Source organism: Aphelocoma coerulescens, chromosome 1A (genome assembly GCF_041296385.1).
Source record: "Aphelocoma coerulescens isolate FSJ_1873_10779 chromosome 1A, UR_Acoe_1.0, whole genome shotgun sequence".
NCBI lineage: Eukaryota > Metazoa > Chordata > Aves > Passeriformes > Corvidae > Aphelocoma > Aphelocoma coerulescens.
In genome coordinates, this window is record NC_091014.1 from 5,848,471 (window position 1) to 5,876,436 (window position 27,966).

Genomic DNA, 27,966 nt, shown 5'->3' on the forward strand with positions numbered 1-27,966 from the left:
GAAAACAGAAATCAAAGGTAGGAGCTACCATAAACTGCTTATCTAGGGCTAGTTTTCAACTAGAGAGGACAGGAAAGGAAATAAATTAATTTTTCTCTTTAAGCATTCAGTTTTTCATTTGCTGCCTTTTTTCCCCCTTTATTTTTCGTTTCATCCGAGCAGGAGTTATCCATATGTCTGGAATGGTGAACTTGATTGGAAGAGAAATTTTCCAAACTGCATAGAAGAATATTAATTGTTGTAGCCAGCCTGCTTGCAGAACCCAGGCTCTGATAAACCTGTCCCCTCTGTTCACATCCCTGACTGATGAGTGTCTCTGCCTGGTGTTTAGATACTCCTGTTGGGATGTCATACTATTTAAATAGATATAAAAGCACAGAAATGATCCCAGGGAAAGCCCCATCCTGAGAAGAGGTTAAAGCATCAGTGAAGGCATTTTACACAAATTCACATTAAGGGCTTTGTCACAGTTTACCAGGTGCTGCATGTACTGGTTTTCCACCATCTGAAATGAATCTGCCCCACTAGGGTGGAACATTTAAATCTGTGCAAGATCATCCCTTTTGTCATTATGAACTGAGAAAAAAAAATTACACTGCTCTGTGTTGCATAGAAATATGTTGAAGTGATAAATTCTATTCTGAGCAAACATGGAATATTTCTTTAAATTCTATACTTGATGGCTTGTTAGAGCTTTTTATTTATTTAATTTTTTTTAATAAGGATTATCATATCAGTTTCTATTTATAGTTTATATCCATAATCTGAAAGAAGTTGTTTATACAGAAGTTAATGCAGATAGGTTTGGGTTTTTTTAGCTATGACACCATGAAGTTTGTGTTGTATCTAAGAGAAAAAGATTACAAGTTTATCATCTTTTATACAAATATGGATTTTTTACTGACTTCCCTTGTTGTTTCAGCAACAAACACCATTCCATTATACTTTGTCAGGAATCCTTGATTATGATATTCATTTATTTACACACTAAAAACAGAATCAAAATCAACAACCTATCAACTGAAATCTATGAAAGACCTGTAAACCAACACATCTGTTTCCATGAACACATCCAAAACACACCATGAAAAATTGTGTTATCCAGCCATATGCTTGGACACCAATATTTTTACTTTGAGAGGAACACTCATGATACCTACCTAAATAATTAAAAGGGGAATTTTATCCAACAAGGCACTTTTCCAGGGGAACAGATTCTTGTGAAAGGAACATTCAAATATATCAACAGAATTACTTCCATACGTCACAGACTCAGTGTTTTACAGGCCATCCTACCCTGGAAATTGGGGGTGAAATTGATGACTAATATGATTAAATGACTTGTTTAATTATACATTAAACTTGTATGGGTAGATTGTATCTGCTCAGAGCTCTTCCAACCATTCATAGTCTGCAAATCTCTAAACTCATCGTAAAAAACTCCCTGTAGGCCACAAACATGACAAAGGGATTTAGATCATAGCAAGGAAAAAGTTTAAACTGTAGTAAAGCATCTCCAGTACAACCACAGTAAATATTTCCACAGTGGACTCATAAAGCCTTTGATCTTTCATTTGTCTTTTTGCAGAACATATTATACTTAATGAATTTCACCAAATGTCTTACTTGTGAAATGAAAACACAAGAATGAGCCACATAAACAATAAATAGGGGACAAAACCACCTCCAGTCAGAGAGATTTTCTCTCCTACAAAACAGTTGCTCACTACTATTTAAATCATGAAAAGAAAAAAATATGTACAAAGCCTTCTGAAGCTCAGTCTGAGAACTAAAACTCATGTCCTGATTGATTACCAAAAACCTGGATTAAATCAGCCATGACTTTGTGATACATTATAATATTTCTCCCATTGGCCATCAATATCTATGTGTTCCTCAACAACATTCCTTCCATTCCTTGGTACCAATCATCTTTTCCAGACTTATGACCTGATACATATTTAATTAAGCTAATAATTTGGTTTTAGTTTTAATTCAGCTTTAGAACCCACTTCTTTGTGTTCAAAACCATGCTTACCTTTTTATCTACATTAGTCGAATAAAATGTTGCTATCTTATGTTATAACTCTACAATTAAAAATTTTGTATATATTCTACTTTTTAAAAAATGTTAATAGTTCTTCTGATTCATTATTTTTCCTTTTACTGCACGAACATTTTTTAGTAAAGTAGTTAATTGAAAAAAAGTTAAAAAAACCACTTGCTGAAACCCCTAATTCTGTCTGTGATTTTTTTTCAGATTCACCTGAAAGTCCACATCTTTCTGTAGTTTTTCATTCAGAAAGAAAATCTTAGAAAGAAACTTTAACCAAAATCCATTTTTTGGAGAAGGAATGTATACTTTTTTCTAAAGCACTTATGGAAAAAGTCAGGATCTACAGGATGCCTTAAAGTAATTATCTAATGATGTCCAGAAAGGTCAGTGGGTGATATGTAATTAAAGGCGATGATCAAGAGAAGGGATGTTTTACATCACCATGGTTCCTATCAACTTCTTTACCCAACAGCATTGCAGTGTGGACAATTCAGTATTTGTCAATAGGACTCCTGCTCTGACCCTGAGCATTTTCAGATGTGTTGGACTCTTAGCTGAGATCAACCCAGCTGTCAATAAATCTCTACTGGAGTAGGGAAGCTGGATAGAAGATGAACTAGAGACACCATAGGAAGACCCAGCAATGCTTAGATTAGGTATCTCCTTGTTGATAAGCTTTCAATTTCTAAATCCAAATTTCCTCACAGAGACTGATTGCATGAGATTCCATACCCAGAATTTCCACATACTGTGCAGAGACTAAATATCAAAGGTCTCTGAACTGTGAGTGATATTTACCCACAGTGTATGTGCCATTAACAAGTGGATACGAAAAGATTGATCTTGGCTCTGACTTTAAGAAAAGATCTGGCAATTTGTGTGTGTACAAATTTTGTTACCAGCAGATAAATGTAAAAGGCTGGAGCTTCAAATTTAGAGTCACATGCATCATATTAATTCTGATCATAGCAAATTGTTTCAGATTGATCAAATTGTTGCTGTTGCTCTTTTGCTTATGATCACACTTTGTTTTGGATCATATGAAATGTTTTTGTAAGAAATAGCTTTTCTAAGCTATTTTTCAGTAGCAAATGTGCCAATCAAGGCTAAAGCCTTAAAAGATATCTCTAAGCAAGTGGATGCATTGTTGAACAGTCGAATCACTCACGTACCATCTGCAGTTGCTTCTAACTCCAATTCTTGCCCATTTCTGTCTGAATCAGAGCAGCAATAGGAAATTGAGTCCCTTGCTTGAAAAAGATGGGTGTTGCTGCATTTGGGTCAAATGATAGCATAGCTAATATTAAAATCCCAGTCCTTTCTGGAAACTATAAGTTATTTAGGAGTAACAATAAGTCTTCAGTCCTTCTATGGAGGTCACCCACCTGCAGTTTGATGGCACATTTTGGTTTCACTCTCTGATTCATGTCCTCTAAACCATTTTCACAAGAGGATAATTTCTTCACTGAAAAGGCATCCAAGCATTGAAATAGGCTGCCCAGGGAAGTGGTGCAACCACCATCCCTGGAAATGTAAAAAAAACATGTCAGTGTGGCACTTGGAGACATGATTTAACAATGGACTATGTAGTGTGGATTAATGAGGGGACTCAGTGATCTTACAGGTCTTTTTAGTTCTTAATGATTCCATTATTCTATGATTTCCGAATCAGCAATGGAGAGAAAATAATCTCAGAAACCCTGTAAAAATACTGCTTAGAAACACTGGTTGACATGATCTCCATTCCAGAGTACCACACAGATTCCAGTGAAAGGCTTGTGCCTTTTCACAAGCACCTTCTCCTTCACAAAGAGGACACCACCTCCCACTTGATTAAGTTTCAGAAACTCTGGAGAAAACCACCTGAATGCTTATAAAAAAATTTCCCCAAGAAAAACCCCTTCACTCCATTTGATGTAAATATGCATATTTGCAAAGTTTTCAATAAATACAGGAGTCACCAAAATTACTTTGCTAAATTTTGCTAGGAGCACTAGCAAAAGTCAGCCATTCCATCTGCTGCCTCCCCGCTCCCCAAACACCTGCACTCAACCTGTTCATCTTTGGCTCAAAATCTGCATGACCCATGCTGGACCTGGGAGGGCAGGGCTGTGCCCTTAATCACAACATCATCCATTCCACAGCTAACACTTACCTGTTGTGTTGAAAGATCACATGTTGTCTTGCTGGAAATCAGAGCTCTTGTACAATGTGCAATTGCTGCGGGCAGGTGTAAAGTTTCAGGTTTTTTTATTCTTGGTAAAGTTGCATTTCTTAGTTCTTTGCTGTCCCCAAATTCCCTGTGCATTCAGTCAGACATTTTTAAAGGCAAGAGGAGGGTAGTCGAGCTTCTCAAATTATCTACTTTTGCATATGAGAGTAGAAATAATTATAAAAATTATATATACAGAGAATAAAGTATTGCAGATGCAGTTTAGAATACCTTAGAACAAACACTGGTGAGCAAGAAACACACCACAATTATTGATTTTATTTTATTGGATAAGGAAAAATGATGAATCTTCCTCTTCTAGCAGGTGGCAATAGCTTGTTGAATACTGAAATGGATTGAATTTCAAGATATGGCTGCACACTATTATCCTTTATCACTGTCATATTCAAGCCTGGAAGATTTCATTCACTAAATGAAAACCACATTGGAAGATACCATTTTATTTGGGAATAGGTTGATACATTCAAAATTATCCTTGGCACTCCAGTGTTAATACCCCTCCAGTGATAATTTTAAATATTATTGGTGGAAGATGGAGGGATTAAAACTTCCAAGGATGTCAAATCATTACAGCAACCCTCTCCCCTGCTTGTGTTATCCACTGTAGCAGCAGAGGCTGCAGATTTTGTGGTTTATGACATATATCTGGAATGGTACACTCCTCAGAATATTAATTATGCATCTCAATATTTGTCTTGTACGATTATTTTTTCCTTCAGCTAAAAATAATTTAATCACACATTAAAGTCATGAAAATTCCATCTCTTTTGCAGACTAGATTCTCCAGATTTATAACCTACTTACCTCACTTCAGTTTGTTTTGAGATTTTGAGATTGGCCTTATTTATTATACCGTCTATAAAGTAGAATTATTCTAAACCACTCCTGTGGAACCATGAAAATGAAACTTTGGATAGGCAAGAGGATTTTTATGTCTTTTAATTAGAGCTTATGTTGAAACTTCGGATGCCATGGGAAAATGTTCATTGAACAGCCTTTACTGAAGCTGCCTACAAAGGACAGAATATCAGCTTTGTCAAGATAAGATGTCACAGCTTTTGAGCAGTTTTGAATGACAATATCAATATTCAAAATCTTTAGCTCCTAGTCAGGAGCTTTATACAGGAATTCTGTTGCTTTATCCCCATTTTCCAGCCTGGCAAGTTGAAGGGAGCTGAGTGTTGGGATTGCTGTACTTGCTCCCTTTCTACAGCTACTTGGTGGCAACACAGCCATGAATTTGTCCAGGATTTATTTACAGGCTGTCAATCTAAAGTCAGGCAATGATTACAACTGGGAAAAATTAACCCACATTCATCCAGCTACTCCCTCACAACTCAGAAAGTTTGGTTCTCATGCACAGTGTTTATAGATCTTCTTTTCTGAAGTATCCAATAATCCATTCTCTGTGTTTGCAGCCATCTGGACATAGCTGTTACCTGTCTTCCCTCCTGTTCTCCCTCTGCAGCACAGGATTCAGTCTTCTGAAGACTGGAAAGTTTCCATTTAAATGTAGTCTTTGGGCTTAAAATGTTCCATGCATGTGAAATGTAATGGGTTATGATATGCAAGCGGCCAGGCTAGATGGTCTAAAGGTACCTTCTGGCCATAAACTCTATCAAATTATTAAACCTATGAAATTGCAGACCATAAAATACAGGATAATGTTAAGTCAATGGGAGTGGTGGAAATTAAGCATCACGTATTAAACCTCACATACTTGGCTTCATTAAAGTCCAGGCACCAGAATTTTTCCCAGGCAATCCCATTTCATAGGATAATAAAAGAAAGAGGAAGAAGCTTTAGGGCCACTTGACCAGTGTCTTTCCATATTTGCTAAGTGCACACACTAAAACTAATTTTCAAGGAATTTAATGCCTGAGAGTCAATCCAGCAAACAAAGTAAATCCTGTCTGAGAGAACACCTGCAAGTCACTGGTTAAGAAATATTCTCGACACTGCTTCAGTAAGCTTATGTATGCAAATTTAACTCCAAGTACAGACAGGTACTGTGACTGTCTCAGCTGATGGTGACTACAGACTTTTTGGCAGAAGGGGGGAAGAAATTGCTTTCTAAATTTGGAAAGTTTCAATATTTAGGGCAAGAAACTAACACAGTTTGAATAAAATCCTTTTAAGTATATTTCTCAGTTACTTCACCTAACAGTTATCTTAGTTCTGTATATATACACACATAAAATTTATTTATATATTTATAGATTTATTATTAATTTAAGAAAGCTTTTTATATTTTCTTATGTCTCCCAGTGAAGTGCGGTATCATGTGCAGTGGAAAACTAAAGTTAAACAGATCATTAATATAATCATTTTTTTCCCTGATCAGACTTGTTTTAAACTATTCTCAGTCTTTATTCTCTTTCCTCTCTGATAAATTTTCGTATGTGTTGGTCCTGATGCAGAGAACATGTTGAAGCTCTTCAATACACAAGGTGACTTGCCACTTATATTTTTATATCTATATATTTATAAAATCCAGAACACAGCTTGTAGAGATATTGTTTTCTTAATCCTCGACTTTCAGTAATGAAATATCTCCTGGAGAAGATGTAGTTTAAGATAGATGCCACACTTGTGGCCCTTGATCTAGATGATATATAGAATATCACATCTCTTTTCTAGATTGGCTGTACACGATGTTTTTTCCCACACAAGCAGGTGATGCAGTGTTCTGTTAAGGGTTTCCATCCCTGCATGCAAATTAAGTGCACAACTGGACCTCAGGAAGGACAAGACTGGAAAAAACAGTATGAAGGCCTGTACTGAGGCTGAGGTCACATGTACAAAGCCAGGGAAAATCCTTTCTCCAAAAAACCCTTGCAAGAATCAACTTTTGGGACTTGAAAGCTCTTCCCAAGGTCACACAGCTATATGGCAAAACAAAATCTGGTCTCTGGATTTCCAAGTCATTATTCTCCTGCATACGCTTATTTTCGTGAAAGTTTTCTTCTATTGCAGCATCCGGCTTGGTCATCATAAATAGGAACTCAGGGGATGAGGTTATCCTTGCATGGGCCTGCATGCCTGAAAATTTGCACATTCAGTGTTTTGATGTTGACAAGATCAAAGGCAGTTTCTCTCTGCAAACCCTTATCTAATGAAAGCAAATATACACCTGAAATCTAAAACTCTTACAGGCAAAGTCTCTGGGTCTGTAGTTCAAAGGGGTTTTGACTGAAAGGCTATTAGAAATATGCTGAAAATAATTTTTAAATATTAGCTCCATGTGATGTTTCAAATAGAGTTGTCTCTCTTCCCTGACTGAACATATAAGCATAATTAAAGATGATTTACATTTAGTAAGTGTTGTGGTTTAAGCTGGCAGGCAGCTAAACACCACACAGCCTCTTGCTCACTTCCCAAACTGCACTGGGATGGGAGAGAGGATGGGGCAAAATAAGGTAAAATTTGTGGGTTCACATAAAGACGGTTTAACAAAATATAAAATGAAGTTAATAATTAATAATAATAATAATAATAATGGAACTAGAATATACAAAATGAGTGATGCACAATGTAATGGCTCACCATTCAGATTTCCCCCTAGTTTATATATGTTTACATAAATATATACATATATATATATATATAAAAAAGCATGACCTCATAGGGTATGGTGTATCCCTTTGGCCAGTCATTAGTGATGGATGTGTCCCCAGCTCCTTGTGCATCCCCAGATCAGGACTGTAAGGCACCTGCCTAGTGAAAATTTGTTATATAATTGCTTTTCATGTGGACAAAACTCCCAACTTCCCAAATTCTTCATCATTTTTTTTTTTTCACAGTACCTTTTCGGCCTTCTGCATGTAGCAATCAGTAAATTACATAACTTAGGGGAAATAATCTCACTGCATTACTTCAGAAATGCTTTTTGATTTTTTGCTGATTCTCTTTTCTGACTGTCCATTTGAAACCCTGAGGAAGGAAGAGCCTGGAGAGGGAAGAAGGGCTGGACTCTGGAACAGCTCGAAGTCAGACCACGAGGGCAATTCAGAATAAAAGAATGTGCCTTGTTCAATCTTTATGTCACAAAATCAGACTTAATATTCTATTTTAATTTTGTGTTTTTCAATATAACCTTGATAAAAATGGGTAAGACTCAATCCCCCATTCCCTGTCTCAAAAGGGAATAATAATAGTTGTAATAGTAGTACAGTCTTTGCTTTGGAGGTAGCTGCATGACAAGATGGAGGTATCTGGGTAGTATGATAATGCAGGTTACAAAAGTAGCTTGGACCAATAATGTACTCAAATGCAGTTTACTGGAAATCTTTGCCCCTGGGTTTGCCTTTTAAGATCAGAAATGGTTAATCTTTTTACTACTGCTATTATTGTCTTTAAGAACCTTAGATCCCTCTTTTTGTTCCAGCAGCTTGCATGCATGTGAACATTTTAACTATAGGCATGACATTTTAGTTTGAAGTTACATGTGTGACAGTGGCTCTTTAAACCAACAGATCTGAGCTATTTCTATCAAAGCTTTATTTGAGTTTATTTGTTTTGCTGATAAGAACTCTGGAATTATATTTGCAAAGACTGGCCTGTGGGTATCAAGGATATCATTAATAAAAAACCACCTTGAAACAGGTCCCCCTTTCCATGGCAAGCTTCATTTCCACCTAACACTTATTTTATAGACAGATGCTAATAAAGGACTTATCCTGGTAGGTGCTCTGTATCTAATTGTCTTTAAGAGGGTTAACAGGACTTCTGATGAAGTTTAGTGACTTCTTACATCCTCAACATTTTTCTTCCTCTTTGTGTAATATAGTCATTCTCCTTCAATGAGAGTTTGTATCTTCCCATTAACTCATTAACTACACTTGTAAACTGTCACTGAAGCAAGCAGATCTTACAGGAATCTGGACACAATGTTGGCGTTTATTGGTAAAACACAATTACAAAGGTAATTGGCTCCTATATATCTGTGTGACACTTTCTTGGCACGAGCTTCTCCCATTCCTGGATTGCCTTCCCCTCTTCCACTCCTCCTCAATATGTTTTAGTATTGGAGCCAATAGCCTGGTGACCATTCAGAGGTTATACTTGGCAGGTTTAGCACACAGATGCTGGATTGCAACGTTCAAGGGCTTGCAAGAGTTTTTATATCGAGTTCCCTGAGTGGGTCAGTCACTTGGACCAGGCAGCAATTACAAAATTGATTTTAAATATGGTGAGTTAACCTGTTGATGAGTTAAGCCCATTTTGCAGACCTCCAGTTTTTCCTGCTTTACTTTTATCAGGAGAGTACTTGGTTCTCTCACCTTCAGAATCATGTTTTCCAAGCATTCTTACCAAGATGAGTTGATGATGGACTATTTATGTAACTTTTTTTAAGATGATAGAGTGCCTTGAAGACCACCCACCTAAAAGCCCCTCTTCAGTCATTGAGACAGATTACCATTTCTGCATCCTACTACAAATAATCCAAAGTGTAAAAGAAAAAAAACATGCCAGGTGGCTGAAGTGGGAAGTGGGGCTAACAGAATGATGCAAAGCTGTCAATTTTTCCAACAGTCAAAGGCAGTAATCACAGCCCACAAAACGCAAACAAATGTAGTCATAGTCTACCCTATCATACTTTCTGAGAGCTCCCTTGAACAAGATCCACTATAAATGAGTTGTTCCAGGGTAAGAACAAACTAGGTACTGCTCCTTGTCTTTTGGGGGAAAAAAGAAACCAAAACAGCAACAAATAAACCAAAACCAAACCCAACCAAACCAAACGACCAAAAAAACAATAAAATAAAATCAAAAAAAAAAATCAAACAAAACCAAAACAGAACAAAATAAAACAAACTGTGGTTGTTCCTTGAAACAGTGCCAGAGTCCCTGGTGAATGTTTTCCTTCAAGTCATGAACTGGGGAGTAAAGGGGTTTTACCATGAAAGATGTGAGAGCTCAGTGTTGAGACCAAATTCAGTGAGATGAGGTTTTAAAAAGAATATCTCAAAGGAAAACAAAGGTGAATTCATCAGCCTCTAAAAGAGCTGAGGCCGTGCAAGATGAGATCTGGTTTAGATGTTGTGCATTGCTCGAGCTCATCCAAAAGAACAAAATGTGAAAATACACAGTTGGAGAATGTAGGAACTTCTTTACCACTCATTTTAATTTCTTCTTTGCAATTCATTCTTCTTTCTCTCTTTTTGACAGACGAGTATCTATAAGGTTTTTCAATAGGGAAAAAACTATTAAAAAAAACATATTTGGGGGGGCGGGAGGTTTGCTTTATTACTGGCAGAACTAATTGTCATTTCCATTTTGACTCTGCAGAGCCACAGAGATGAAATTTTCAGCTCTGAATCCAGTGAAGTCAGAGGGATTTAGGGATGTCCACCAGCTCTGAAATGTTTGCCTTCAGCTCTAAATGAATTTATGCAGGAGCTGGAATAATGTTTAGTTTTTTGCCGGAATACAAAACAAGCCAATCTCCGTATTATTTGGTTTTGGTAGGTTTAAAGAGAATAATGTCAGAATTCTTCCACTTCTACTCAGGGAATTTTGAGGCAGGTTGGGACTCTCTATACTTTTGGAAGGTCCATATGCAATTAACAGAAGTAGGTGTTCAATAATCAACAAGCACATCTGAAAGCTTAATCAGAATGATTATTTGGAGTAGTGTTACAATCTGTGCATGAAGCAATCTCTTTGTTTTCTGCTCTACTGACCAGAAATTTCTCAGCTTGTTGAGGGTTGAAGTGGTGTCAAAGAGCAAGTCCAAAATTCAGATAAAGCTGTAACCAGAAAGAGTAAGAGAATTCATGCAATGCTATGCAAAGTCAACAAATTTTAATCTGACTAAGGACTTTTTTTAGGGATGAATTTTAGTATGAAGAAAGATCTTACAAGTAATAACGCAGATTCATATTTAACATTGGAGACAGATCAAAAATGTGTGTGTAATTGCATATATGTATGTATGTCTTTTCCCACTTCAGAAGATTTATTTCCTCTGGAAACAAAAATAGCTGTGTGTTTTAGCTCTCTTACTTTGCTTTATGTTTATGAATAGAATAACTGTGGCAGCAAATATGTCATGAGCAATCAATAGGTTGTCATCTATTTCTCTAAAATATTCATCAGATAACTCGAAACTGAACAAATTCATAAAGCATGTTGTATCAGCTTTGCTTACACCAAGCACTGCTGGAAGTATTAGTTCCATTGGCATGCTTGGGAATTCTCACATTTGAGCAAAGATTCACAGTCTGGCCTGGGAGGATTTTGTTCCTTTTTAAGAGTAGGGAATGACATAAATAAATACAGTAGAAATTTCCTTTGATAATAATACAAGCTTAACTGCCAGAAAAAATTACCTAGGAAAGCAATGGATTTTCCACCACAGAAAGATATTAAATCACGGTTTTATATATTGTAAAAGAGATGTTTGCTGTGAAAATGACTGAGCAAGAAGCTCTTTTTGATTTCCTCTGCTTATGAAAGAAGTTAGACTGTAATTTTCCTTTCTAGTCCTAGAATTTATGAATCTCTGATACTTAGAGTATATTTGCAGATGATTTCTAAAAAAGAAGTTGAAATAGATCAATAATGTTCATTGTTAGTTTAATATAATTTGTTTGCCTCACTATATATTCTCTCCATCCACCTACAGATCCATCATGCACAAAAGTTATGGAATATTTAAATGCAAGTCTAATTTAAGTGAACATAACCTTTTGATCTAAAAAATAAAAAATCTAACAATAGGAAAATTTGCAATCTGTCGAGACATATTTGAGTTATTTTGCAGTAATTGGCTTGGCAGCAGCTTCAGTCACAGATTTCGGTTTCACAGATTGTCCCCAAATGAATAAAAGGTTTGCTTTGAAATATAATTAATACTGTATTCAGCTGCAAGACTTTCTCAGGTTGTCAAAGGAATTTGAGGAAGAGAAGAGAAGAGAAGAGAAGAGAAGAGAAGAGAAGAGAAGAGAAGAGAAGAGAAGAGAAGAGAAGAGAAGAGAAGAGAAGAGAAGAGAAGAGAAGAGAAGAGAAGAGAAGAGAAGAGAAGAGAAGAGAGAAAAAAAGAAAAAAAAGAAAGAAGGAAAGGGAAAGGAAAGGAAAGGAAAGGAAAGGAAAGGAAAGGAAAGGAAAGGAAAGGAAAGGAAAGGAAAGGAAAGGAAAGGAAAGGAAAGGAAAGGAAAGGAAAGGAAAGGAAAGGAAAGGGAAAGGGAAAGGGAAAGGGAAAGGGAAAGGGAAAGGGAAAGGGAAAGGGAAAGGGAAAGGGAAAGGGAAAGGGAAAGGGAAAGGGAAAGGGAAAGGGAAAGGGAAAGGGAAAGGGAAAGGGAAAGGGAAAGGGAAAGGGAAAGGGAAAGGGAAAGGGAAAGGGAAAAAGCAGAACATGAAATAGCTAAACTAAATCAAAAATTTGCTAAAGGTCAACAGGAAAAAAAAATGGACCGAAATAAATGGCAAAAGCCTTTCAGACATTTTTATTGTTATTATTTTTCTATATCAAATCAACTGTCAACACATAGTTCAATAATGTTCCATGAACTATACAGACACTTTTCTATTGTCAGTTAAGGTAACATATGATGATGAAATATTTGGTCTCACAGTGTGTGTACATTGTAAGAGACAAGAGACAGAAAAGACAAGAAGAGACAAGAAAACCCTATTTTTTCAGAGCTGGAGTAGTAAATATCTGCTTCACATACAAATGCATTCATTTGCACTTTAAAGCTGTGTGCAAGTGTTTAGAGTTCAAAAAGATTGCTTGGGGAAGCTGCTGACTCTGAGTGCAACGTGCAGTGGAAATGGAAAAGTGGGTGCAATTCTGCTCCTCTTCATAATTAAGGGGTTATTCAACTCCGAGCCCTCAGCCGCTCTGTACTCCATTTTTTCCCCCACGTTTTGTGCAGCATGAGATTTGGGGTTTACACACAAGGCAGGGCATACAAATCCTTCCTGGAAGTGAAATGAAACCAGGAATTTGGTGTGTGGGGTAGGACTGTGTTATCCAACCACACTGCTGGGACAGGGCCTGATGGCCACAGGATATAGACAGGGTGCTAAGGGCTTTTATTGCCCTCAGGATCCTGACAGAACCTGTTTTTCCTCTAATGACCACCTGTGTGATTACTGAGAGAAGGTGGATCCTGACATTTTAGGTGCCAAAATCCCATGGCCAAATAAGCACTGATCTACGCAGAAATGTTTGCAAAATTTCCTTGATACTTACCTGCATCGTATGCATCAACAGTTTAAAATTTATTTTAATGGCTTTGCAGTGCATTTCTCCTATTTAAAAATTAATGGCATTCCCCAGTAGACAGCAGTGAGTTTGAACAGCTCAAATCAACACAAACCATATATAAAGTCCAGTGGAAATAGAAATGGAACTATGCCTCCTAGGATATTCTTGTGTTGCAGCAAAAATGTTATTTCCTGCTGAGGTTTCCTAGCTGGCTTTGGAAGGCAGCTCTGGTTAGTATTGCTGCTTCCCCTGGTTTAGTTTTCATTAGAGACATCCACATCTGAATTAGTCATGCTGCATTCCCATCACTGTCAGTGAAGAAAATTCAGGGTTCAGCTTATCCTATGACTATATGGGCTTTTAATGAACAAAAATAGATGGCCACTTCAGACTTTCAGGAATTTAAGGTTAAATAAGAAGCAAAATGCTTCCCAGTGTGATTTCAACTTTATTTATGAACAAAATAAACAATTCCAACAGTTGATGACAGAACAAGTTTTCTCAGATGAACACTAGATATTCCTAAATGTTCTAGTTATCTAAAATGAGTTCACTTTTCTCCAGAACCCAGAAAGCCAAAATCCTTTTTGCTTTGCCTGGACTTCAGCTGGGTAAATTAAGCACACAAACATCTACAAGAGCTGGCTCATTGCTCCAGCCTCTGTGTAACATGTTATCACTGAACTTACAGTTCACCAGGAGCTTCACATTGTCAGAGATGATTTACAGTGAATTAATTCCACATATTAACCAGATTCCTTTTCTGTTCAGGTAATTACCACTGAATTAGCTGAATTACTTGCGTGTGTTGCTTGTCCAAGAGAGTTTGGGGAGGGAAAGGGTGTAGCTGTAGCCTGTGTGATCCAAGGTAGCTACACAGAGTGGCAAGGATTAGCAAAAATCTGGTACTGAGACAGGTTGATGTACAAAATGAAGCTATTTGCAAAGGATATTGTAAAAGAGTAGAGAGAAAGGGGAGACTGAAGATGTGGCTTAGTGTATATCCTAAATCTGGCTGGAAGATGGGCTTTGAACAAGCTGTTATTTTCCACATGGGAGTAGCATTGCTACAGTAAAATGCCAGATTTCATCCATCATAATGTCATGGCTCATATTAAAATGTCTTGAGGGACCTGAGGGAGGGATGGGCAAAAGACATCAAATCAATTTTCAGGCAATTGCTACGGTTTTCAGAACCTAAGCCCTGTGTGATGGCATTATGGTTGCACAAAGGGAGGCTGTAAATAAGGTCCATATATCAAGAGAGGAAGTAATTTAGAAAAAGGCTGTGGATTTGACTTTTGCATGAGACTGAACATACAGTGAAGTACAACCAGGTTATCATTCTATATATTCTTTACAGAGATAAGCACCAAATCCATACTTCTGAGAAATTAGCATATCAGTGTAGTCCTAAAAGTGTCAACTCCAGAGGAAAGTAGCTCTTGTTTACAAAAAAAAAAAAAAAAAAAGCAGCTGCTCAAGGGATATTTTACATTTGTTTAAATTAGCATTTAGTTATGAGATATGCAAGTCAAACACCATCATATAGCTAGTTTCTTCTGGAAGCTTGAGCATTAAGCTTTTGCAGGAAAAAAAAGGACATTTTTACAAGGTGCTTTTAAACAGAGAGAATGGGAAATTAGCCCCAGGATAGTCCTGCACTAGGAACAAGTAGACTTTGAAAGTTTTATAGACTACATAAACAAGGATAAATAGTTTTTGATGAGATTTTCAAGCCAACAAATGGTCTGTGTACCACAGTGTGCAGGGGGCAATGTTTGTACAAGATCCCCAAGCAGGTGGCTGAGAAGGAAATTGATCTGCCTAATGGCTTAATATTTCTGGATGCTGCATCCACTTAGGAACTCTTCTGTTTCCAGGTCTTTCTGTTGGCAAAGGACCAGCATATATGAAAATCTATTCAAGGCATCTGAGTGCCTTCATCTTCCATCTGGAAACAGAATCCAGGGAGTTGCTTGTGAAGAGTCTAAGAAAAAATACTTGTTTCTCAGGTATGTGCCTGTGGGTATTTACCTCCTCCGTGAGCCATGTAGAAGGAAGTGAAAAGAAAAACTTCCATGAAAGCAGGTCAGGAAAAGTGGTTTCATCTGAAATGGTCATTACCACAGACGTGGTTGACCTACAACAATCACTACAGAAAGAATTTTCCTTGTAAATGTGTAGTTTTAATCTTAGGCAAGGAAACATCAAGATTTGCTACCCAGCATCTGTTTATATCTTGTATAAAATTAGCAGCTGACCTCAATCCTAGCCAAAGTGGACATATGGCTGAATAAAAAAATCTACAATACTTAACACTAATCGACATACTTGTTGGCACTAGATCTGGGTGAATAATTCAGTTTCTTTTCTGCTTGGTAGCCACACAAAAAAGTGGGGAAATTAGCTACAGCAAAATTTTTCAGCAAAACCAAAAAAATTGCACAATTATATCTGCTCAAGTGTTTCATCAATAAAAACACATAAATTTACTTACTTTCTTTCTAAGGTTAGATGATGTCATTACTTGATCCTTTTTCTGTCAGTGGAGATGATTTGCTTAAGTACAAGATACTCTTCCAAAATGTGAAGTCAGTTGGTTCTGGTGAAATTAAAACCACACATTTTAAAATAATGAAATAAAATAATATTACATTTTCAAAGGGTCCCTTTTCTTTTCCATTATCTTCATGGATGAAAATAATTAGTGATTTTGCCTCCATTTCCAGAGATTTTTTTTTCTTCTTTAAAGATTTATGTTTCAGTAAATCAATAAATTCACTGTTCATTAGGAAAAAAAAACCAAACTAACATATTGGACAGCACTCATTTTTAATTCCATCATGGACCAATGTACACGGTAACCAAAATAAATATAGGTTTAATCTCTTTGTGGGCCAGCTAGTCTGGTGTCCATTGGACACTGAGAATTTCCTCCTTTGGCTTTACTTGCCATACTAACAACTTCAACGTGTGAATTAGTTTGATGGTTTGTTCTTTCTTTCAGCCCAGACCTCATAATGATATTTATTAGTGGTTCCAGTATAACGTATCTGGGTTTTGTGCACTGTCCATTGTGAAGCAGAGTTTGCTCTGGTCAATAAGAGCTTCTTTATAATGAACAAAGGAGATGCATGGCAGTTAAAAAGTCTCTTGGAGCATAGATTATTTCTGATAAAAAAAGCTTTCTGGGTTTGGGTGAGGAGATCTGTTTCTTTGGGTGAGCTGTAACAAAGAGTGAAAAACTCCTTCAATCATGTCTACAATATCTATGTTTATTTCCCCAGAAACTTCTGTCTAATGAAAATGTAGCTTAGCTTACAAAGAGCAGAAGACATGGATTGTACTTCTTGAACTCTGATTTGTGTATTTTCCACTCCAGAAGCCCTTCTCTCATTTCTCTGATTTTGCACCACTGGTGGAAGTAATGCTATTGATTGCTCAGGTCTGATTTAACAAGGTGCATTAATGAACACTTCTGTGTAGGCCTGCTAATATGGCATTAAATTCAATTCTTTACTTGAACTTGTGTGCTGGCCTTCAGTTACCATTCCTAAAGGTCACAGGTCTCCCTCAGGTTCTGCATCACACTTGCCAGGTCTGTACAGCTGTCGTGTATAGCCCCCGGCACCTGAAATGGCACCAGATGTCTGTTCATAGGTGAGTGGATGCATCTCTGGGGACTGGATGCGGTTCCAGCTTCAAATGAGGTGTGTGGGATGTATGCTCACAACTGAATAGGTTCATTTTTGTCCACAGAGCCTTTGAAATTCTTCAGCTTGTCAAATGACAGACCAGCTGAATAACTCTCATCTCCAGTGAGCTTAATTTCGTTGACCACACAGGCATTTAGTATTACTTGAGAGGCTTGAGTGTCTTTAAGATGTTCTCATGGTGCTTACAAAAATGACACATGACATACAGGGACCTTTGCCTCCTGGAGGAGCAGCTCCAAGTGGGATTCTCAGTGGTCTCTCAGCTGGCAGTACATGTCAGAATAAGGACAAACTGATTCAAACACTTCTGACTGTAGTGGAAAATAACTTCTTAGAATTGCTAAGTTGGGTATCTACCAACACTTAACACGACAACCCCTTGAGATCTGTAGGGCTGGCAGATGTGACAAAGACCTCAAGAAGACTCAGGCCCCTCTTTAGCAGGAATTAGATGTCAAGATGACCTTGTGCACTGCATAAAAGATCAGATGTGTTAGGCAGCTGAATCAGCCCTGTGTCCGTGCTGGATGGTGCAACAACAGTAAATCCTTCTTGCTCTCACAGAAGCCCCTGCAGAATCAAAACTAATTGTCACAATCTGAAGCTGAATCCCATCCAGAACAGGGTGTTCACCTAAACTGGGCACATGCAGCACCAATAAAGCAGTTAAGAATGCCAGTCACAGAACAAAAATAGCCTTTTAGTCAAGTGTTAATATGCCCATGCTTAAAATGGAGTATGTGCTTAAGTGATTTGCTGATTCAGACCTTGAAGTGCTTGGCCAGTCTTTCCCTCTGCAAAGCTCAGATTAGAAAAGCATGTGATTTTCCTTCTTTTTCTTTTTTTTTTTTTTTTCCTTTTTCCCAAGGCAGGAAATAATTTCTCACCTTTTTAAGTGCCACTTTTCTCTGGGTACTGGAAAAATTGTTACATCTTGTGGAAGTGCCAATTAGAGACAGTAATTACTTGACTTGTCTGCTTTAGCATTAAAAATGCCTAAAACTGTCTGTCCTTGGCAGCTGGAATTTTTACTTCTGTGCTTTTCTGACTAAGGAAAGACACTTTTTTTTTTTTTTGGTGGAATTTGCTACAATGATCAACAAGACAGTCATCTAAATTGTAGAACTTCACTGCCCTAAACTGATATTTCTAATATATTTATTTAATTTATTAATTTTAGGAATTCTTTCCAGTGTAGTTCATATAATCACTTTGGTGATTATATAATACATAATTTAAAAGAATTTAAAAGAATTCATATGAACTGTAACTGCAACATACATTTTATGTAGAAAATGCTTCTAGATGAAGCTTTCTAAAATTTTATTGGATTTTCCCACCCAAAGTAGTATTTTCAAGGAAGATAAAACCAGTTTGTACTAATGAAAACCTAATTTACTTGAAATCTACGTGTATAAATGAAATGGAGTGAAATGCAGAATTATATTCTTTTATGTAATTCTGACTAAGTTTTCTGGGATGAGAAAGTGGAAAAACTCCAAACTAGCTAAAGCATTTTGACGTATTTCTGCATTTTAGCACATCCCCTACAATCTTAAAAATCCTACAGGTATTTTTTTCTAGAATGTTTTTATAAGCTTTTAATAATTCTCATGTGTAAAATAGAAGATCTGTTTTAGCTGCACGTTAGGTACTTTCAGTGGAAACTGCTTCCAACCAAATTTTACAGGGGGATTTTGGGTTTTTTTTTAAGTATTACAGGATATTTTCAGAACTATTCAACACCACTTCTATCTAAAAATGTGTATGCATAGGTGGGAGTTGATTAATGGTGCTAAAAACACTTTGTGTAGGATCTTATGCTAATTATCCTTTATGCCATAACCTGTGTCAGTTTTAACAATCTAAATTAGCATTTTCTCTTAGGACTAGAGGAATGTGAGAATTGTGAAATTGGCTCAGTAAGATGAATTAACAGTGCGAAAATTGAGATGTTCTGTCTTTCCATATTAACATCTGCTCCTGTACTAAATGTGATGTTCTAATCTAAGTGATGGAGATGAAAAAAAAAAAAGGACAAAAAGAAAGAGGAAGAAAAGATGGGGTGAGGAAAAAGAAATTAAAATCTTGCTACATTGTAAAAAAGTGTAATTGGTGACAATTGTTATCAGCAGTTCCAGGAAATCATGTCTGGAATAATGGATTTTTGACATGCAAGTCTTGAAAATTGGTTGCATTATTGTTGATGCAAATAGTTTAGTTTCTTTCCTATTACTGCTGCAATATAATGGAGCACAGTCTTATAGGCAGTGGGTGATACAGACAGAACATTGCTCAGATAAAATCCTGATTACAAATGGTTCCATTTGGTTTATTTTATATTCTACTAGGAACATAAGTCTATCTGGGCTCATTACATTGTTAAACTAAAACCCCACAATTATGAAGAAAAAAGGAAGCTTTTATTATTGCTTCCTCTCCTAAAATTTGTGAGGATTATTCAGATTTTAGGTCTTAGGGAGTTGATAAACAGCAGTAATCAATGGCAGCAAGAAAAAATTTGCGTTTTCAAAATACAATGATCATTCCCAGTCCTGTGAACTGCCCATTGTTGCTCCTTATTATCACAACCAATACTGTCTAAAATGTTTCTGGGCTGCCAGGATGGCATCTGTGCAAGAAGCAGCTCCCAGGCAGCAGCGACTCGCTCCAGATGAGTGCAAGTCAAGCTGCAACTTCCTACAGGCTCTGCTTACCATTCCCAGGAGCATGAGGCTGGAATGAGAAATGCCTAAATCCAGTCAACGCTGGAAGCTGCAAGTTTTTTTCACAGAATTCAGGCACACAGAAATTTAAAAGTAAATAAAGAAAGAAATAAATAACAAAGACATCAGCAACTCAACGACAGCTACTGGAAAGATGCTGGGACAAAGAGAGAGGTGTAAGCCACACCAGGTGGCTGATGTCACATTAATCCAGCCTGAATGGAACCTGAATGGTGATGGCTCCCTAGGAAAAAGGCTGCTTCCACAGGGCTCCAAGCCCTCTGTGCTCTGGCTAGGCAGGAGGGTATGAGAGCACCAGGTTTTAGTTCCAGAGTTGCTTCCAGCTCACAGATTTTCATAATGCTGATTGCCTGAGCTCTTGGAGCAAACTCAGAGGTTGGAGAGAGCTGGTTCAAGGCTGAGTTCTCATCCTTCCCTCCTTGGCAGGAAGAAAAAAGGGGAAAGAGTTTCCCACTTCTATCTTCCTTACGGATTTTGCTCAGAGTTGTAAGAAAGATAGGAATAATGAGATTGGCCCCCAGTCATCACTTTATTAAAATAAAAATCCTTCCTGACAGCCCAAATGTTATCTTTAAAATCTTATTACTTGGCAGAATACACTTTTGTCCTATTCCTAGCTAAAAAAATTTTAAACTATTTATTTTATTTTATTCATCCCTGCAGCATTGCCATATACAGCTCCTCAGAAACATTGTATCACTTTTCAAGAATTCAGTTCAAATTGAATTTCCAGATCTTAAAGGGACTCCTGGCAAAAGAGATTACAAATAAAGAAACAGAGAGGGCAGCATGGATCCCCCAATTATGGTATTTACATTCATGATTCATGATTACCTTCATGTAAACTAGCACCATCCAAGAGATCAATAAAATAGTTTTGAAAGACCTGAGTGAAATTGTAAATGAGTTCCTATCCCACTGGCATTTTGAGGGCAAGCATGCACTCCCATTGGGCATCTGCTTAGGAAGCAGCACTCCCAAGTGCAAGAATCACTCCAACCTGAGATTTTCTTATCAGAACTGCTTTGGGCCTGGCTGAGCTGCACTTCATTTCCCCACAGCTGCCCCCACACTGCTGTGCTGTGCACTGGTGTCTAGAAAAGTGCTGATAACACCCCAGTGTTTGGGAACTGCTGGGCAGAGCTGGCCCAGCACCAGCGCTGCCTCTCCAGCATTCCCCCTTCACCAGCAGGCTGGAAAAGGACAGATCCTGGGATCCCAAGATCCTGGGAGGGGACACAGCCAGGACATGGACTCAAAACAACCAAAGAGACATTCTGTATGACATCTGCTCCAATATAAAAGCTAAGAAAAGAAGGAGGAAGGGTGAGGCATTCATTATTTACAATGTTTGCCTTCTGGAGCACCCTCTCCATGTGATTAAATCCTGCTTTCCAGGATGTGGCCGAATGTCACTTGCTGATGCTTTTTTTCACCCCCTCTTTTCTTGTACCCACACAATCTTTTGCTTTTGGTTTAGTACATTTATCTCAATTTTAGTAAACTTATCTCAACCTACGAGTTGCATCTCATCTTATTTTCTCTGCCCTGTCCAGCTCAGAAGGGGGAGTGGAGGGATAGAGAGGCTTGGTGGGCACCTGGCATCCAGCAAAGGTCAACCCATCCCAGCCTTTTAAGTTTATGTAAACTTCCAGCAGAGCCCAAAGTGTAAACCCTGCTCTGTACTGGCTCCCCCAGAATGTCAGGAAATGCACAGTGTTCGGGGAAACCTCTATTTTAGTGGGCTTTTTATTAAGTTGCATAATGACCCAGGCAGGGCACCAGTAGCTGTAATACAGTAGCAGATATTTCTGTCCCTACTGCTAAGTTAGGGGTCTCTTTCATGGCTGGTCTTGATGATCTTATAGGTCTTTTCCAACCCAAATGATCCTACATTCTGTGCTTTATTCTGCTGCCCATCTCACACCAGGCTTGTGCCAGCTGAGCAAACAGGCTTGTGCACCATTATTTGCTAGTTTCTTGTCTAACTCTAAGCTGGGTGTTCACTAAACATTATATTTACATTTTCTTTTAGCATTGCTTGAACACCTGCAATAAGAATGTTGCTATAACCTGACAATCACATTCTGGTAGACATAAAAATCAATTCTAAAGTACCTGTGAATTTTCCCTAGTTTCTTCCACTTTATCTTAAGGAACAGAAAAAGTGGCAAATTGCAGCTTAGTTTCTCACCAGAAGTGGTTTCTTCCCAAACACCCGGAAATGCTCAACAGGATCATGCACCATTCCCTCTCCATGATCAAAGACAAATCTTTTCCTGTGCTAACAGGCAACTCACCCCTTTGAAACCTCTTTTTTAATCCTGGATATCACAATCCATACTGGTTAGTCATTGCACCTGTCCATCAACTGGGAGATTGACATGGATAGGGTAGCATCAGCTCTGCTGTTTCATCTGCTTTCTCCTTACAAAGTTCCTGTAGTTCCACCCTGGGCAATCACTTGCTGCTAAAACCATCTGTGACCAGAACCTCTTAGGACTGGGATATTTATGTCCAGAGCTGTGAGAAGAAGATGGTTCTGGCACTGTCATATTGCATGTGCTCCAGTTCTGAACATTTTTGGAAAACTTTATTTTTATTGAATGTATCTGTTTTGCGTTCTACAGTCTCTTGGGGGTGCAGAGGCAAATTAATTTAATAATAGATTGAGTTTCTACCAACATCTGTTTGCAATCTGGCCAGGCTGTTATAAATATCACTTCCGTGTGTATCAAAATGAAGTCTTGTATTACTTACACTTCTAGAAAACATTCCAGAGCTCTTTTGCTTTGGAAGGATTTTTATTTTATAATTTTATTTTCTAAAGTTGAATAATAATATTTTTGGACCTTATAAAGCAGTGATTTACCATTCCCTAGATGGTTACATATGCAATAGGTATTATGTTGTTGCAAAAGCCTGAAGAAAATAGGAAAGACAGATGCCAAGACAAAATTATACTTTTTTCTTTCCCTTCTTTTAGGAAACAAATGGAAACAATCCAGTCTCATTAATCCAATTGATTTTTGGATTTTTTTGGTTTTTTGGGATTTTTTTTCTTTCTTTCTTCTTTGGTTCTTTGAATCACAGTGATGTTAAGGGAGAGCCACTATTGGTAAAAAGGAGTCCAAATAGTAGAATTAGCCCAAAGAGAAAGGCCCAAGAAACAACCAGCTCAGTACTTTCAGGTGTTGGGCACCACCACTCAGCAAATCACATCAACTCGTGGCTTTATGAAATGCTGATGAGGAGCTCGTGCTCAAAAACTTTGTCAGATCAGGGGCACAGACCTCAGCCCTCAGCCTTTCATGTTGAAACAGGACTGTTACTGTAAACAAAATTTTATGATGATGGTGATGATGATGATTATGATTATTATTATTAATAAATTATTATTAAGTTTGGTTTTCCTATTTTGCAATTACATAGGGAAAGTCTAAGTCTGAATGCCCTGGCACTAGGTAAGCATCCTGCTGTTTCCCTCATGGCCAGTCATTCCCCAGGGCTTGTCTGCACGTTTTAGGTACCTCTGACCTCACAGGTTGGGAGAAAGTGAGGTCATGAGCATCTCAAGCTACAAGATCCTGGCTGTAAGGAAAGAATGTTAATTGCCCAATTGCTGAGAGATGTTTGCTTGACAAGTGTTATCCTGAGTTTCTTTGACAAATGACGGTGGATAGAAAGTCAGAAATACAGGGATCTCCACAAAGCCACCTACTGCCTGCAGCTCATCTCCTTGGAAACAGTGGGCACAGGGAAATAAATATTTTAAATTGTTATTTTACATACAGCTAAACAAAAACAAATTTCTAATCCTAACATATAAGCTCCAAAACCTTCACATTTTTTTGGGGTTGACCTCACATCCTTGAAGGATGGAGCTCTCTGTGTGCCCCAGCCCATGGCAATGAAGCATGATACTGATGAGCAGCACAGCAGCAGAACACTTTGCTAAATATATAGAAGTTTAGGAATTTTTTTATTCTTTAAGAAATGGATTCTCTCTTTCCTGTAAGATAATAAGAAAACAGTGTACTAGTTTGGGCTGGACATTGCCATAGTTCAATACTTCCCTTTGTTTTTCTTCAATATTTTTTTCCAGCCCTTGCAGGTAACAGTTCCATGAGGTGTCACCTGACTGTTAGAAGCCATTTGGAAGAATGTGACCTGAGAGTGCAAACACTCTGAAACACATGGAGATTAATTATATAGGATTAAGAAGAGGCAAATGAGAAGCTAATGGAAAGTCAACAGACCTGGGTTTGACCTCTGATCTGAAAAGAAAAACCAACCAAAGAAACTCCCAAAAAACCCCAAACAAAAAACCAAACCCTGTTGTATGATCTTGGACAAATCTATTTAAGTCTTTTTTCTTTCTTTGTTAGCTTAGTTGGCTTTGTCAGCTTTGTCCTTTCAAATACAATGCTCTCTGGGACAAGGACTGTTTTTTTCCTTTGTCCATACAGTGTCTAAAACAAGACACTTCAGCCTTGGTGGAAACCTTCAAGTGGAATTGCAAGGATAGTAATTATGGAATCTTTGTATCCAGTGTCACAAGTGCTAAATGAGTTAATAGAGAAGTGTCAGTATTAATATTGAAGGAAGAACAACAGACACAGCCAAGAGGGGGAAAAAATCACCTTCAGTGTTTGAAAAATCCATAATAGAGGAAGTGTTTCTTGTGGAGTCTGTTTTATTTAGACAATAAGACATTTGTTCAAATTACAATAGACATTCAAACACTTCTTATTAGGAACTTTAAAAACCTGAAGGAAGCTTTCTTTCCTTTTTTTCCATTGAAGTCTACAAGAAAGAGAGAAAAGCTCTTGCTTTCTTCTTGCCCTGAGAGAGACTTATCTACCAGCAAGAGAAACATTTGCTAAATATAATGGTTTATTTTTTATATCAAAGGGTTTTGACCATACCCATTCTTTATATACATTTTCCAGCTTCTTCTGTGTCCTTTCCTTTTTCTAAAGAGCCTCAGCTGCTCAGTGTGGAAGTGACAATGAGGCTCAGAGCACTGCAGTGTACCAAAGGCATTGTACTGAATATCTGTGTGTATTTGAGAATGATGAAAATGAGAGATCCTAAGTTTGCACTGCTAGAAAGGAAAGCACACAATTGTGCAATTCTATTGATATAGAAGTGTTCTCTGGGTTCACAGGGTAAGCCTGTTGATGGGGAATGAAAGTGTTTACATATCTTAATTTCTTTGAGGCAGAATATTTACCATTTTAGCTCCTCACTGTGAATAGAGGATTGGGTTTACATGGTCACTGAAAGCAACAAAGGATTTCAATGAATTTGTAGGATGGTTTTCTCAAGCTTTCAGGATAGTGCAGCATTAGGAAAATAGCACATCTAATAAGCTGCTTTTTGTGAGAAAGCTGGAGTTAGGAAGATGTGGACTAAGAGAAGGATCCTGAAAATACTTGTAAGTAGCTCTTATGCTCCTAACATATAAGCATGAGGTGTTTGGAAAGTCCAATTCACTTCAGTTGGACCACTTATGTGTTTAAATTGGACATGTGCTTGATGTTCTGCTAGGCTGGCATGCCCAACTTGATGCTTGCAGTGGAAATGAGGAATGCATTTGATTATCATGAAGAGAAGCAATTCCCAGGACAAAGGGATTAGACTGCAGGAAACTCCTACTCTTGTGTGGAAAAACTAAATTGCAACATTTATCCTTGAAAACTTCCTTTCAAAACCTATCATATTTTCAGCAGCAAATTATGTGAGCATCAGTTTATTATCACTTAAAAATACCGTAAAAGATTTGAACAGTTTCCCCTTCCCTCAGTGATCCCACTGATGGGGAGAAAATCCCATGAAGTCAGTGGTAATAGGACAGGCCTGAAGTTGCAGACTTGAGCCTTCTCCAGTAGTATATGGAAAAACAAAAGTTATTTATCTTCTCTCACTGCCCCATATCTACATGGTTTTGGCTTCAAAGCATCCCTGTCACATCTGTGCAAGAATAAAGATTTACTTGGTTCTTAAGATTCATGGTTTCAGGATAATGTTTTAGTGATATTTTCCAGAGAAAAGAGCACAGACTCCTGAAATGTCAATCCTGCTTGATACAGTTAAGGATCCTATGCCAGTGTAAGTTGCTAGAGTCACTATAATATAACACAAAGTTAGACTATACATGTTTGGTTCTGTTCCCTTATTCTGCTTCTCAAAACTGGAGGAAGACAAGGTCTGGTGGAGGTTTGCTTTGTTTTTTTGGAAGATATTTTAGTAATCTGTCCGCACTGCATTTGGAAATGCAATTAACTTCATATATTTGGACTGTTCTGTGCAGTCATCAAGTGCTAAGGAAAAGGTGCTAAGAAAATTCACAAAAGTTTTTGTCTCTCTTGAGTAGCAGCTGGCTGAACAGATAGAGGGTTGAGGTTTCTTTTTGGAAGTGGACAGGCCTTTGAAGTCAGTGAAATAACTCTTCTGGTTTAGATTCAATTTTCAGTCAGTTGCTGGTCAGATTAGCTGTAGGACTGCAAGTGTCTTACTGGCGATGAGCTAAAGCAATTAGATGCCTGAAGCTTGTCATCTCCTTGTTAACAGGCTCCTGGGTATGCCTGCAGCCCCCTTATTTGCAGAAGACTGTAATTCAAATGACATCTGTGAGTTATTTATAGAAAACCAGTGCTGGAGCTGCAACCCATATAAAATCAGCCACTATTTTAGTTCCCTGGCTGAGACACAGTCTCAAAGTCTCCCGTGCTTCAGGATGCTCTTGACATCAAATGTAGGGTCAAGAATAACCTGTGGTTTTTGATTTTGTCTTTTGTCCATCTGTATTCAGAAATCTTTCTACTACTCTGAGTTCAAATCTCTGTTGGAGGCTGGAGGCTCATTCCTGGGAATGCTGGGTATAATAAATTGAAAAGGGTGCAGAAATAAGAGGGGTCGGGGCAGCCTCAGGACCCTCTGTCAGCAGAGAGCCACCAGGCAGCGTTGCAGAGCCAGTGTTTGTCAGAGGATATTCACACACACAGCTCGTAAGGAAAGCACTCAGGCACCGGGCAGGAAATTCGGTCACATCTCTGCTCAGTCAGCTGCAGAGATGGAAATGCTGGGTAACAGCAACATTAACTGTGAGAAGGGAGCTGTGTCTGCCCTGTCACTCATAAGCAGACACATTTTCTCTGCTTGTTGAATTCATCCGCTGGTGTCATTACTCTGTGCTTGTGCTGCTCCTTCTATCTCCACAGCAGCACCAGATCAAACCTTCTTCCTTTCCTCCTGCAACATACAGGAATAAATCCCACCAGTTCAGCTTGTTTAGTCCAGCATGACACCTCCTGGGTTAAGCCTACAGAAAAAAACATGGCAAATTTTGTTACTTTTAATCATCAGATTCCCTTTTCATAACTTCCCCTTCATTCCCATTCCAACTCCTTCCCCCTTAAAAATTACCTGGAAAGAAATAGTCTTCTTGTCAGACACAGATGTTTAAGTTTGAGCTGAACAAATTTAATTAGTGCATAGAACTAAAAACTAGAATTGTGTCAGCCCCTTGGTCTTAATATGTATTAGAAGTGTAATTTAGGAACAGGTGTCATTTACTTCATAGCATAAAATTGATCAGATCAGTGCATATCAAAATGATGCACGAATGATGAGATTATGGTAATTAATTAATCACCTAAATGGATGTTTAAAGTGACGCTTGACAGAGAAGAGCCAAGAAGTTCAAAATTAATCATCAATCCTCACAAAATTGCATATATCTGAGCACCATTTCTGCGGATCTTTCATAATTCTTTACAAATACTAATAAAACAAATATGTTTTGACGCTGTAAAATAACCTTAAAAGCATATTGGGATCCATTTTTATTACCACTGAGTTATCTCTAGGATAAATGTGTTTGTGTTATGCACAGGGAGATGCCAGACTGACACATCCATTCAGGAGTGCCAAACTGTGTTCACCCTGACTGCTGAATTGCTTCCAGTGAGAGGTTCTGTCACCAGATC